The sequence below is a fragment of the Amblyomma mixtum genome, chromosome 7, assembly GCF_055824585.1.
Source record: "Amblyomma mixtum isolate Tamu chromosome 7, ASM5582458v1, whole genome shotgun sequence".
Classification (NCBI taxonomy): Eukaryota; Metazoa; Arthropoda; class Arachnida; order Ixodida; family Ixodidae; genus Amblyomma; species Amblyomma mixtum.
Genome location: NC_143018.1, coordinates 4,906,109 through 4,921,309, shown reverse-complemented (window position 1 = coordinate 4,921,309; position 15,201 = coordinate 4,906,109). Strand labels below are relative to the sequence as shown.

Below are 15,201 nucleotides of genomic sequence, written 5' to 3'. Positions count from 1 at the left end.
AGACCATTGGTCAAGCGGAATCAAGATCACCAATCGCACCACAATATGCCACGTGGTGAACTCCGAACAAAGGCACCCCTGAGAACCCAAATGAAACAAGTCACGAATTATCTAAAAACGATGCTTCTTTGTCAACTAATGCCAAAGAAGGCTGGCTGATACACTGTGATTCCTTTTTCCTTATGAAATAAGCTTCCATAATCTCCCTGGTCAATTTATTTATTTATTTATTTATTTATTCATTCAAATACCCTAAAGGCCCGAGCGGGCATTACATAGGGGGGAACAACAGAAAAAATTTCCGATGAGTACAAAATTCGTTGGCCGGGAACACATTGTTGAAAAGCATCAAACACTCAAAATATAAAGGCACATGACAAAGAACACTCAGGTTTCCTTCAAAAGCAGTGCTTCAACAAGAATGCAAAAATATGAAGGTTACAGCTCGAAGTGACGTTTTAGAGCGGTTACAAACGCTTCGTAATCATTGGCAGACGCAATGGTGCCAGGGAGTAGATTACATTAACGGATGGCGATGAGGAGAGGCGAATGAAAGAAGAGATTAGTTCTAGCAAAAATGGGTTCTACTTTCAGTTGGTGATCAATGCGTGGGAATATCCGATGAGCCGGCTTGATATGGTACGAAGCAAAGGAAGAATGACTGTGATATAATTTGTAGAAAAATGACAGTATGGAAACCATTCTCCGTTTGTCGAGAAGAGGTAAATTTAGAGCTTTTTTTATTTCAGTTACACTCGCTGATCGAGAGTAGTTCTTCGATATGAACCGGAACAAAATTTTATCCCGGTGTCTAAACAAAATTTTAGTTTTTGTGACCGAAGGGCGGCACTTTTTCTGTTTCTTTTTATCATTTTCCTTCCCACAATCGCGGCAGTGATCTTTAAGATGAGAGTATCTGGTGTCTGATAGTGTGTTAAGATGTTCCCTCAGGCGAACGTTAATACAGCGGCCTGTCTGACCAATGCAGTCTTTTTAGCACGAGAGTGGAAGTTCACAGATTACAGAGTATGCGCATTCCACCAACGGTGACCTGTGAATAACACGGAATTTGAACGGACTAACTCCTAATACATTTTCACTGCGGTTCCTAACGGCCCGGCACAAAGCCCGCTCAACTTACAAGGTGCCGAAAAAACAACTTCGACTTCGAACCTACGAGCTACATTTTTCAGATTATGGGCTACTTTGTGAATGTAGAGGATGATCGCCCTTTTTTTACATTCCTTGTCCCTCTTTGACTTGACGAAATCCGTCCTCACCAGCTGCACGAACTTTTCGCACGTTGCCGAAATAACCGAATCAGGGTACCCTGCGGTTTTAAGCCTGCTGACCTGTAACAATACACTCTCTTCGATCCGGTGAAAACAAGAATTCTGTAAGCTCGAGCGGAGGGCAGACACAGCTATTCCATTTTTTACATTTCTGAATGCGCGGAAGAAAAGTGCTAAACCTGTTTCTGGGATCTTGGGGAGTAAAGCCAACAAACATGGTCGTTCTTGAAAAACAACTTAATACTAAGAAACTGGAGGGAATCCTTCCAGGGCACTTCAGAGGTAAACGACAGTCTATCTGCGCACTCCCTAAACAACTTCAATATGCCTATCATCGTCCTATTGAAGTTGTCTCTTTTAGTCAGTACCAAAAAATCATCCACATATCAGAAAATTTTCACCACCATTCCGTCACTGTGTTTACTAACTTGCTTATCAATCTCACCTAAGAAAATATTGCTCAAAACACGCGTTACCCTAGACCCGAAACAGATCCCCTTTTTTTGCACATAGACGCCGCCTTGCCAGCCTACATGAGTTGACCTTAAATAAAACGATAACAGTTCAAGAAAGGTGTCAAGAGAAACCCCGCACTGACCCATAAAGCTTACTTCATCATTGTCATCAATGATGCACTTATTAACTGCTTTCATAATCCCATTGTGAGGAAGTGAATAGTAAAGATCTTCAGTGTCAATTCTGAAGCCTGTACAACCTGGGTTGTTATGCTTTAGGAAAAGGGTTACCTTGTTTGTATTACTAACCAGGAAAGGATCATCCACAACTAGATACGAAAGGCGCTTTTGTAGATAACTAGATACACAGTGCTGCCAAGTGCCACTTTCCGAAATGATAGCTCTGGAAGGAATGTTAACTTTATGAGCCTTGGGGGAGAAAAACAGATCTAACTTATCGCCTTGTGCTTTTCTAACAGCCGCTGCCAGCGGTACAAGATTACATTGGTTCAGTAACCAAACGGCCTGCTCCTTAACACTCTGGGAATCTACATCGACACGAGTAAAGCACTTACTTACAGCCTGTGTAGCCTTTTCAGCGAAAATGCCTTCGGTTATAACAACAAAATGACCTTATTTATCAGATAAAACACGCCGCAAATCATTGCACTCGAAAAAATCTACTAAAGACCGTAAGTCCTTACGTCGTCCAGGCGCCCCTGGAGACGCAACCAAGGCGTTGACGCTCTCTGCAAGGAATCTCGGGCGCACCATTTCAACGACTTCCCTAGAAAGGGTTCTTTCCACCTTTCCACCGGTGACATCAGCGGTTCGTCGGCGTACTTTGGTCCGCGCTCAAGGGTCTTCAGATGTTGCGCCGGAAGTTGCGCGTCGCCCAACAGCTTCCCAAAAGCACTTGGGTTCTCAGGGGTACCTTTGTTCGGAGTTCACCTTGTGGCATATTGTGCAATAGGTGATCTTGATTCCGCTAGACCAATGCTCTTTGCTCTGTTTGTTCACGTGATTATGATGTATATATGTTTTCTTTTTTGAATAAAAAATTCAGTTTCGAGTCAGCGCTCGTCTTTGTGTCCTCTTGCTCAGTCTGTCGTCTTGTTCGCGCTGTTCCCTTCCACGATGTTTCCGTCTTAATGCTACCTCGTTAATAGATTTCCGCTTCACTAATTTCCTCCGTTCTATTTTCAAATCTAAGCTAATACCAGGCCTTACCATTCTGTAGTCGCTTAAAGAGACCTTTCCGAGGACCTCCACATCCTATACGATGCCAGGGTGAGCGCACAGTATGAAATCTATTTCATTTTTAGTCTCACCATTAGGACTCTTCCACGTCCACTTCCTGTTGGCTATTTCGCAGAAGGCATTCATGATCTTTAAATTATTTCTATCTGCGAACTCTACTCATAACTGTCCCCTGCTATTCCTGGAACGTATGCCACAGTCAGCCACCGCCTGGTCTCCGGCTTGCTTCTTGCCTACCTTCGCATTAAAGTCGTCCATCAGTACAGTGTATTGTGATTTTAGTTTGGTCATCGCCGATTCGACGTCTTAATAGAAGGTTTCAACGATCTGGTAATCATGGCTTGATGTAGGCGCGTAGGCCTGCACCACCTCCAGCTTATACCTCTTATTAAGCCTAATTACGATATTTGCCACCCTCTCGTTAATGCTATAAAACGCCTCTATGTTGCCAGCTATATCCTGATTGATGAGGAATCCACACCTAGTTCTCGTCTTTTTGCTAATCAACGATAGCACAGTGCTAATAATACTATAAAACTCCTCTATGTTGCCAGCTATAGCCTGATTGATGAGGAATCCCATGCCTAGTTCTCATCTGTCTGCTAATCCACTATAAGACAGTACGTGTCCGCCCTTTAGTACTGTTTGCACCTCATCTGCCCTCCTAAACTGACTAAGCCCTATGACATCCAATTTAATGCCCGCTAATTCCTCTAGCAGCACTGCTAAAATAGCCTCACTGGATAATGTTCTTGCGTTAAACTTTGCTAGGTTGTATTTCCAATGGCGGCCTGTGCGGAGCTAATGATTCTTAGCATCCTCCGCTACGTCACAGGTCTGACCGCCGCCATGGACACTTGCTCCGCAACCGCTGGGAATTGAGGACCGAGGGTTAATTGGATTTGTCATAGAGGGTTCCGACCAAGTAATACACCAGGGTGGCCAAATCATGCTCTGGAGAGGAAGTGCGTTGTCGGTTGTAGTCACCGAGATCAGAAAGGACAGCGCCCCAGAAAAGGGAGCCGGCGAGGACCGCGACCGCCCTTGGGTCGGTGATGAAACGGCCCACCTGAGTCTCCCAGCGCCGCAGGCCGGACAAACCAAGTGTTTTCCCGGTGAGGGCATTGTCCGCCTCACCCAAGCTTACATCACGAGCCGCACGGCGTACTCGTTCCCCTACTTCCCCAAAAAACAGAAGGAGCGGGACCGCATGAACGCGCTCCTCAGGAGCTGCCCGATGGTCACCCTCCGCCTACCTCCCAGCACCTCTACTTCCCGGCTCCTCATCCTCGGTACCCACAACACCTTTGAGGCGCTGGCAGAAGCCACTCTAAAAGCACAGCTGACTCGCCTGTTGGATACCGCGGCAGGCCGCACTCTACCCTGTCAGCTAGGCATCATCCCGATCCCGCATCCTACCGAAGAGGCCCTCCTACCTCTAGACCTACGCTCCCATCTCATCATCCATCGAATCCCAAAGAACATACACCCCGAGCACGACGGAGAACGCAGGGCAGCCCACGCCAAAGCCCTGCATAAGCTGCACGGCGGCCGTTTTAAGGTAGCCTACGTGGACGTGGCAGCGTACTCGTCGGGCTCCCGCATGGTCCTCGCCGTCACTAACAATCAGGCCCAGTTACTGGCATCAGGCTCCATCACCAGAGACTCATCAGAGATGGCAGAGGAAGCAGCCATTGCGCTCTCTCTCATCTCCACCTCTGCCCCCAAAATTCTCTCCGACTCAAAACCTACCCTATTCAATTTCGCCAAAGGACTGATATCCCGCACCGCGGCTCGGCTTCTACGCTTCTGGCACCCCACCCGCGCCGTAGCCCTTATCTCGAGCCCCCAACCCCCGGGGGTCCTCCCGGGTAACGAGGAGGTCCACTCCTTCACCCGAGGTCTCACTTTCCGGGCTAAAGTTGGACCCCTGCGCCATCCCAGGTGCGTCTTCTTATCTTCAGAGATACTATTACCCATTACTGAGATACCCTGCGCGTATACGCACCGTCGGCTCCCTCCCTAAGCCTAACCCAGGGCTCCCACTGGCATCGACTCCAGACTCGTACTGCTCCCTACCATATTGTTCTTCATGCCCGCAACCCCGGTTAGTTCCTCTCCTCCTGTAAGCTCTGTGGGAGACCGGGAGACTTTATTCATATCCTCCTGACATGCAGTACCTTCCCACACCCCCATCTCCAACCCCGGCGGAGCCATACTGGGAGACTCTCCTGGCCAGCTCCGCTGCTGCTGACCAGCGCCGGATAATTACGGACATATTGAAGCGGATAGCCCTCCAAGTGCTGTCCTTTGGCCTTTAAGGGAAGCCCACTGAGGGTTGTCTCGTGCCACGTAAGGGGGGGGGGGGCAGGGTTTGCCCCCCTGTATTTGTTGGCGATAAATGTTTCCAGCACCACCACCTTGCTCGCATGCTCTTCTCTGTGCGCGATGGATGCGTCTACAAACCACGGAAATTGGAGACACCCTGCACTGCCGTACCTACTGGCGGCTTTGCAGAAAATAGGGCCGTGCGCAGCTGCTGAGCAGCAGCCTTGCTGCTATTCTGCGCCGTCGCTTCTGACTCGTACGACGAGCCGCCACTGCAGAAGAAACCACTCTGCAAATGAATGATAGACTAGCGCCGAAGGGCTCCTGAGCAAGGCGCTTTCGAAAACATGGTGCGAGAGAATTAATCGCGAGCTAAATGAATCTACAATCTGTATCCCAGCTGTGCCTGCTTCTACGCATTTCGCATTTTGCGCTGCGCTGTTCCACAATTCATTGCCACCACGAACTGCTTTCTGGCCGATTGAAGTATATTAATAAGACGTAACTTCATAAGAACACATCAGTAATAATCACGCAACAGTCTTGGCAGATTCGTCGAGTTTGTTCCATCCTGTCACAGTACTAAAAAATGTGTAATCCTACGCTTCATTCTTGTAGTAATATGGGAACGCAGTAAAATTATTCTGATTGTTATCTGAGAGGAAAAAAATGCAGCGCTGCTTTCTTGTTCATCACAGGTTGGAAAATAGCAGGACAAGTAACTCCTGCTCACCTGTCAAATCGGGTCCCAACTAGCGATCTCCTGAAACCAGGATTCGTTCAGATCACGCCGTTGATATTTTGTGCCTGTTGCATCCAATAGAAAGCGCACATCTTTAATCATCGCGTTCGGGTCACTTTCCTGGCGGCACGAGAGCGGCGGCTGCATGTTCACACAAGCAACTGGCACACTCGACTGCCGGCATCTGGACGGGTGGCTTTCGCACAGCTGTAGCTCGCGGCCGAAACAGTCCCTACAAAAGGCCCAAGGAATTCCTTTCGGCTCCCAACATAGCCGCGTACGTCAGAAATGCATGATTGCTGACAAGAATGCGACGGCGATCGTAGGAAACGTGCTTCTCGCTGGCCGTATCCGCCAGCCGAAGGTGACCACGGCAGCCTGGCCGTTTCTATGCGCCCGGCTGCAAAACGTAGTACCTCTGCGAGAAAAAGAAACTTTCTTTTGCACTTTGCGTACGACGTTACCGAGCATGGCAGGCCGAAAAGCGGTGAATCGCCGAAAAAGTGCCTGGTTTGGTTAGTGCTGTGTCTCCAGGAAATTCGCCCATTTGGCGAACATTCCACGAATGCTGTTCTTTATTGTTCTGGTTCCAGAAAGCTGTCATACGAAGGCAACGCCGCCGCAACCTGTCTTGTTTCTCTGCCGTTCGTGCAGTTTGGCTAGAAGTTGTGGAACGAGCTGGTTAGGCGACTTCTTGACAGCTCGCTAACGAATGTACTATTGTGAGACATTCCAGCGACTATAAAGACGAGGACGAAGGTAGACAGACAGGACAAACGCCGGACTTCAGCTGAGGTTTATTTCACAAACAGCTATAATATACAAAAGGGGGCGCAAAGAAAAGTAATCTGTGACAAGATAAACTCATAATCCAAAAAATGCAGAAGGCGCCTGTGCCATGCCACTCATGTTTGCCACATCGGCGCACCTTCTATTTATCGCCTACTTGGCTGAATCAACCCGTTTGCCTTCAGGTAATCATTTTCTTTTTGGCGTAGCGCCACAGAAGGGCTGGTGATGCAGTTTTCTTTATCATTGATAATGCTGAACGCGCTTCAAAAATTTCTCGGCTCTTTTGACCCTTAAACTTACGCATCACACTTGTTCTTTCTAAAAACGCCTTGCATGCTGGTTTGTGTGAGCAACGGCGAATGTGGTCAGCTAGGTGACCTCCGCCAGATAACGAGTGGGCTGTCCGGCGATGCTCTAGCAAGCGTTCCCTGAGGCAGCGTCCCGTCTGTCGGATGTACCGTCTGCCACAGGCGAGGGGGAAGCTGTATACCACACCAACTTCACATTCAACAAGAGGTTTGTTGTGCTTAACTCTGCACATCGGCCTCTTTTTGGCATCATTTACCAGGCGGCACATGCGTCCCAGATTTTCCGGCGCAGCAAAAACAAGACGCACGCCACACTTTTCGCAGACCTTCTTGAGGCGGTGTGAGACCTGATGCCAGTAGGGCATGACAGGTCGCTGTTTGGTACGTGCGTTTTCACTTGGCTTGCATCGCCCACTAGATTTCACCTCGCGAAACTGGGTTTCCACCACTGATGCCACAATTTCTTTTGGATACCCAGCCTTATCCAATCGCCTTAGTTGGTCAAGGACGCTGTCACGCACTTGAAGCTCGCACGACTTGTCAAGAGAAAACCGGACGCAATTTTTTGCAATAGCTCTTTTTACGAGCTTGGAATGGGCCGAATCATAGTTCAGAATTTGTTTCTTCGACCGTGGCTTATACTGCCAGCACACACGCGTTTCTTCAAATATAAGGCACACATCAAGGAACTGGATGCGAGCTTCCTGCGGCAATTCGTGAGTGAACTTCATTCCGAATGCATTATTAGTAAATATTTCCAGCATGTTGTTCACATCGATACCTCTATCCTGAGCATCATTCACATTCACTACTACGAGGTAGTCGTCAACATACCTAAACACTTTCTGCACATTGGCGTTTAAAGGGACGCCGGAATACGCTTGTCAATAGTAGATAAAAAACTATCACTTAAAAGTGGTGCTAGGCAGGAGCCTATGCACACTCCTTCTTTTCGCATGTAATGGCGCTCATTAAAGGTGACAAAGGTGGATGACAAGTAAAATTTTAAAAGCTCTAAAAAGTTGTCGGTAGATAACCCTGTCCTGTTCTGAAAGGCCACCGGCCCAGTGTCTTCAATAAAATTCCTCACAGCGCGGAAAAGCTCAGGATGAGGTATAGAATAGAACAATTCTTCAACGTCAATAGAAAACGTGAACAATTCTTTGCCTGAAGCTTCAGATTGAGAGAAATAATCAATAACATCGTTAGAATTCTTAACCAGAAACGGTTCTTCTAGCGGTACATCTCTAAGGTGCTTCTGCAGGAGGAACCTGGACAGATTGCCCTGCCAAGACCCTTTTTCTGTCGCAATAGCCCTAAACGGTACACAATCTTTATGTGTTTTTGCCGGAAAGAAAACACTCAGTGATTTTTCATCTCTAGCGTTGATGCTCTTTCTTATTGAAACCAGGATGACCTCTTCACATAAAGCAATAAGCATATTCCTGGCCTTAGCTAGCGACACTGTTCTAGGAACGAAATTTGTACACATTGCCTCATTTGCTCTTTGTGTAAACAATGTTTTTGGCATTACAACAAAACCACCATCTTTGTCCGCAACCAAGAGAGAAATATCTTTGCTCTTCAGGTAATTAACGGTAGATCTAACGGGGAGATTGGCGGCAAGCGCGACGCCCCTATGTCGTAAGCAATATACTCCTGCAATACATCGATCCTTGTCATCTGGGCTTGCTGCTGCCGCGACATCTCTGACAGTGGACAGGAACCGCACGGCCTCTACTTTAGGCTCAAGACAACACTTTGGGCCCCGGCTTAGCACTGCTTCGACCCTTTCAGGCAAGGAACACTCACCGATGCAGGTCAGTTTGTTAGCTTTGGATTTCTTCCGCTCTTGTGCTTTCCTCAAGGCGCACAAATTTGCAAGACACACATTCCACAGCAATTCTGTAGTCCTTGCGGCCTCACAAGTAAGCGTCCGGAAAAGCCGTTCATCATTCTGGCCGTTTAGGGCTATTGTGACAGAAAAAGGGTCTTGGCAGGGCAATCTGTCCAGGTTCCTGCAGAAACACCTTAGAGATATTCCGCTAGAAGATCCGTTTCTGGTTAAGAATTTTAACGATGTTATTGATTATTTCTCTCAATCTGAAGCTTCAGGCAAAGAAATGTTCGCGTTTTCTATTGACATTGAAGATTTGTTCGATTCTATACCTCATCCTGAGCTTTTCCGTGCTGTGAGGAATTTTATTGAAGACACTGGGCCGGTGGCTTTTCAGAACAGAACAGGGTTATCTACCGACAACTTTTAAGATCTTTTAAAATTTTACTTGTCATCCACCTTCGCCACCTTTAATAAGCGCCATTAAATGCTAGGGTGAAATGCTTGGGAAAACGGTCTTAGACCAAACTGTTGCCTTGACGGATGAGTGATAAATTCCCCCGCCAAGCAACCATAAGTCCGCCTCGTGCGGCATAAGCCAAATTTGTGGCCCCTTTTTGAAGACCGAAGCGTGGCCTTGTGGTAGAGCATCCGCCTCGCATTCGGGAGGTGCTGGGTTCGATCCCCAGTGCCGCCGGGTACCCACCGGTTTCTTTAATGGGTACAAGATTTCCCCTGGCCTGGTGCTCGGCTCTTCTAGGGTGAAATGCTTGGGAAAAGGGTCTTAGACCAAACTGTTGCCTTGACGGATGAGTGATAAATTCCCCCGCCAAGCAACCATAAGTCCGCCTCGTGCGGCATAAGCCCAATTTGTGGCCCCTTTTTTAAGACCGAAGCGTGGCCTTGTGGTAGAGCATCCGCCTCGCATTCGGGAGGTGCAGGGTTCGATCCCCAGTGCTGCCGGGTACCCACCGCTTTCTTTCATGGGTACAAGATTTCCCCTGGCCTGGTGCTCGGCTCTTCTAGGGTGAAATGCTTGGGAAAAGGGTCTTAGACCAAACAGTTAATTCCTGCCTAGCAGCACTTTTAAGTGATTTTTTTGTATCTACTATTGATAACCGTATTCAGGCATCACTTTACAACGCCAACGTGCAGAAAGTGTTTAGGTATGTTGACAACTACCTGGTGGTAGTGAATGTGAATGATGCTCAGGATAGAAGTATCGATGTGAACAACATGTAGGAAATACGAGGTCTGTTAGAAAAGTATCCAACCTTTGGCCGCAGAAAAAAAATGGCATAACTGGAGCGTTGGAAACCTAATTACCTTGAAAGTAGTCTCCTTGGGACTTCACACACTTCTCCCAGATGTGCTGCCACTGTTTGAAGTATTCCGAAAAGGCCTTTTTCGGAATGGAGTTAAAGGTCACTGAAGAGGATTCTGAACTTGTCTTTTTGCCGCGGGAACTCGATCGACACGTTCCTAGCATTCTTAGAAACTGCAACTTATTGCCCTGTATGGCCGATTTTCGTAATTAAATCGAATTAACGTCCGGCTCCCGCCCTTTTTTTTTAATTCTGCCTCGTACGATGGGCGGAGTCGACCAACGCGTGAAGTTCCTTTCAGCCAGCTCCGTGGAGGCTTTGCTTTCGCTTTATTTTGTTTTTTAGGTTTCCATGAATAAATAGTTTCATTCGCAGATAATATAGCTGCAAAATAAGCCCGCAGAAAAAAAAATACGCGCGGACTATTTGCTGCTACGGACTACTACGTATTACTCCGCCGATGGCAGAGCGGCAAGCTGTAACCAGCCGGAGGGACGACGCTTACAGCAGCATGGTCAGTGCAAGAATGAACCACTGTTTATTGAAGGCACAGCTTTTATAGGCACGCGCAAGAGCGCTGTACCTACTGCGCATTACTGTTGCGCATCGGCGCGATGCAATCACTGATGCGCGGCACTGATACGAACACGACACGTGTCCGTTACATCCTCCCTCGGGAAAGAACAAAATGAGACACTTCAATATAACAGTCACAGTTAGGGCACTTGATTAAAGTGTTCGTCATAGCGTAGCCTCTGTGGGGGCCGGGAGGTCCGAGTTGATCTTCTCACGGTGGGCGACGATGGGATGCTCGACGGAGAATTGTATCCACTTGCTGGTCGAGAAGATTCCTCACCGTTTGTAGCAGAGGCCACTCTAGAGGATTGTGCACCTGATTCAGCTGGTGTCGTAGGTTGCTGTGTACGGGGCTGAGAACCCGAACAAGTGTCGTCGTCGCTTTCACTGGTGTACTGCTCCGCCGTCCTAAGCAGATGCCGGCGGTTCCGCCGCAGCATACGTTGATGTTTGGTTTGTACCAAGTAGGATCTTGGAGCGCTTTCAGCAACGACCTTCGCTTTACGCGACCAACTAGCAGCATCCTGAAGTCGCACCGTTGAGCCTCTGTGTAGTGCTGCCAAAGGCTGTCCAGCCCTGGCTTGGTGGCGTTTCCTTACTGTAGTACGAGTCACCCTGCCGAAGTCGGGAAGGTTGGAACGAAGTCGCCTTCGCTGAAGAAGCACACCCGGAGAATGCCCATCTTCCAGCGGTGTAGAGCGATATGCAAGAAGACCAAGCCAGAAGTCCTCCCGGGCGTCGAGGGTCTTTTTCAGGATCCTCTTCACGATCTGCACTCCTTTTTCCGCCAAGCCGTTCGACTGCGGATAACGGGGGCTCGATGTTATATGATGAAAGTCATATGCTCTGGCAAACGTGGCAAATTCATGGCTCGAGAACTGGGGTCCGTTATCCGTGCATACTTCCACTGGTATACCATACCGGGCGAACATGGCGCTAAGGGCTGCGATCGTGGTTTCCGCAGTTGTGTTGTCGAGCGTGGCGACCTCGGGAAAATTTGAAAATGCATCATACGCAACCACGTACGACTTGCCCGCATAGGAAAAGATATCTACTCCAACCCTGTACCAAGCACATCCCAAGCAGCACATGACATCGGTCCAATGTAGGATCTGAGTTGGCAAACGACAGCCCTGTGAAGGCCCCGCGTTGCCTCTGTTCTCCCAGCCTTGGCTCAGCCATTTTTAGAAGTTGGCAGTATTGGACCAATTTCTCAGACGTTCTCCCAGCCTTGGCTCAGCCATTTTTAGAAGTTGGCAGTATTGGACCAGTTTCTCAGACGTTTTACCCGCCTTGGCTCAGCCATTTTTAGAAGTTGGTAGTATTGGACCAATTTCTCGGACGTTTTCCCCGCCTTGGCTCAGCCATTTTTAGAAGTTGGTAGTATTGGACCAATTTATCGGACGTTTCACCCGCCTTGGCTCAGCCATTTTTAGAAGTTGGCAGTATTGGACCACTTTGTCGAATGTTTCCCCTGCATTGACTTTGCCATACTTAGAAGCTGGCCAATTCCTGCAATAGGCAACGCAACTTGCCGACTGCTATGGAGCATCATGCAGTTGCTATTGTGACTTCTTAGTTTTCTCAATTGCGGCGATAGGCGCGATATATATATATATATATATATATATATATATAGCTCGCACATTGTTAATTATTTATAAGCATATATAGTTCGGGGCGTAGATAATGATATCTTCGTAAAAACCCGCATAACCTCCTGTGAGATTTTTTAAATCTCAGTTTTTTAAACTAAAATATGCAAAGTTGCATGCATGCATGCGATTATTTCCCCCTTTAAGGTCTTCGTTCTGTGTAAATGTAAAAAGTCCAGTCGTGCAATGAAAGAATGCGAGTCGGAGAAACATATATGCAGCACCGATTTTCAGGCCTGAATTTCAAAAACTATAAATAGCAATTTATAAAAATAACTTCTCGATTCTAACGTTAAATCCGCTGTACCTTGATGTGCTTGGGCGTCGCAGTTAATGCGGTATACCTGCAGAACAGCACCAAAACTATATGCATGGCGCAACGTGTCGAGCACTCCATTAAAGCAGGAATGGGTAAACAGTAACGTGCGTTTGCTCCATGGTAGGACAGCGCTGACCATGCGCTTATATAAGAGATACATATAGCTTAAGAAAAAAACGTTACATCGTCGGCGGGAACTCGAATTGGAAGAATGCGAAGGCACTGCGCCTCCACGGTACTCGTTCTCTCCCTTTGCCTCGTATGCAGCCCATATGAGTTATATGTGTCAGTATATGTGCCTCATGTGAACACATATAGGCTTCATACGAGTTCATATGTGCCTCGTTTGACTCATATGGGCACCATATGAGCCATATGTGTCGACAAATGCGCCTCGTATCAGCACATATACTTCATACGAGTTCATGTGTGTCACAAATTAATGTGTCTCGTATGAACGCGTATAGGCTGCGTACGAGCTCATACGCGTCACAAATGTCACAGATGAACACATCTGCTGCATATATAGTAGTTCACGCGCTATGGAAAGGTGACTTGAATGGACTTATTACATATGTGGCATACCTTAACTGACACGCGACACTCGTGCGTACACAAGAGCTCCGATATGCACCGTATCAGCTTACATCAATCTCGTGCGAAACACATAGCCGCTGATGAGTGCCTCTTATAGAGTGGGCCTTGCTGTTTGAAACACGCGGAAAAGGGATGAACAAGCGATTAACAAGTGCCCAACCAACGCATAAAAAAAAACTCTTGGCCTGTTTCAAATATTTTTCTCCTTGATTCTCTGCTTGTGCCCTCCTGTTGTAAACCGCGCCTATCCAAACAGTATGACGTTAGGCGTTTCCAATGTGCTTGGACAAACGTTCAGCCAGAAGGCAAATGTTGCCTTCTGGGCTTAGTTGAGCTAATAACGCCAGGTATTTTCATGCAAGAGCTCCGACTGTAGTTAACAATATGTGCGCAATGAGAGTACTACGATCAATGGTGCAGGCGCTGTGAAAATTAAAATACATACAAATATCAGATCTTTCAATGCTTATCACAGAGCACATCAAGATCCACAATATCAGTGGAAGTGCAATCGGCTGTAGTTCAGCTCCTTATACCTTAAAAATAAACATTTGTCCTCGCACCTAACCGTCGAATTCTATAGTATTGGGAAGCATAGCATAAGTCTTGTCATCGAAATGTAAACCATTTTTTGCCATGCCAGCAGTGGTGTAGTGGGTAGTGTAGTGAGCTGTAAATCTCTAGGTCAGTGGTTCGAATCCGGAACGACGCGTAGTTTTTTTTTTCGCGTCCGATTTTTTTTTTTACTTTCTTTAGTTTACTAACTTCATTGGAAGCTATTTTATTGTTAATTGCCTTAAAATTCCACCCCAGCCCTTCCCTTTCCTTTCCCAATAATTGTAAACCAGACGCATATGTGTCATATGTGTCATATGACACATACGAGATATTCCATAATCATACGAGATATTCCATATTTCGTATGAACCAGACACATATGACACATATATACGAGATTTTTCGATAGGGACGTATTAATCGCTATCGGTTAATCGTCTTCATATTGATTACGGTTATAGATTTCAATCACGCGTCTTCAGCGCGCACTTCGCTTCTGCGTCGCGTGGTTGCTTCGGACGGTAGCAAGAGTTGGGGGGTGCGATCGTTTCCTGCCGCCTTGATCCAAGCTTGAAGACGTAGATGCGACCGGCCGTTGTGAAATACCGAGATCTTGCAAGATCTCACGGTATTCTTTTTCAACGATACGGTACTTGCGTTGCTTTGCATTCATGGCGAAATGCAGAAGCTTTGCGGTGAAAGACGGGAACCGCAACAGCCGCACAAAGGGACAGCAGACAGGCAGTACGACCAACACCTCCACACCACAAAAGAAAAACAAGCGCGAGCACTCGCGGTACAGTGCCACTGTACCATACTGTACTACAGTGCACTGTAACTGTACTCGCGGCATGACTCGCGGGCAGGGTTGCCGTTGGGAACATTTTAAAAGGAGCCAAAACTTGAGCTGAAAGTAGTCAAAAGTAGCCATGCCATTCCATCTTAGCTTTATACGCTGTCGCGTAAAATAAGATGGTTTGCTCATTAATAAATTGAAGTGTAAAAAAATTGATAAAAATTATTCTTGGCGGTGTTGTCAACACTAAGCTTCAAAGAAATTTTCCGAAACTAAACGTGTATTTATCCACCGCTTTACGCATAAACGTAGGCATCCGCTCTCGCTCCCACGTGCGTTCCAATCCAATCCCAATCCATAG

General features: G+C 47.2%; 1 long non-coding RNA gene across 1 annotated transcript; it reads right to left on the bottom strand.

Moving 5' to 3' along the window:
• Window positions 1–10,847: 10,847 nt before the first annotated feature.
• LOC149334828 (uncharacterized) lies at window positions 10,848–11,986 on the bottom strand. The gene is made up of 2 exons (XR_016283969.1): window positions 11,583–11,986; window positions 10,848–11,530 (listed from the first exon to the last, which is right to left on the bottom strand). It is a non-coding gene; the product is annotated as an uncharacterized LOC149334828 (long non-coding RNA).
• Between the last annotated feature and the right edge of the window lie 3,215 nt (window positions 11,987–15,201).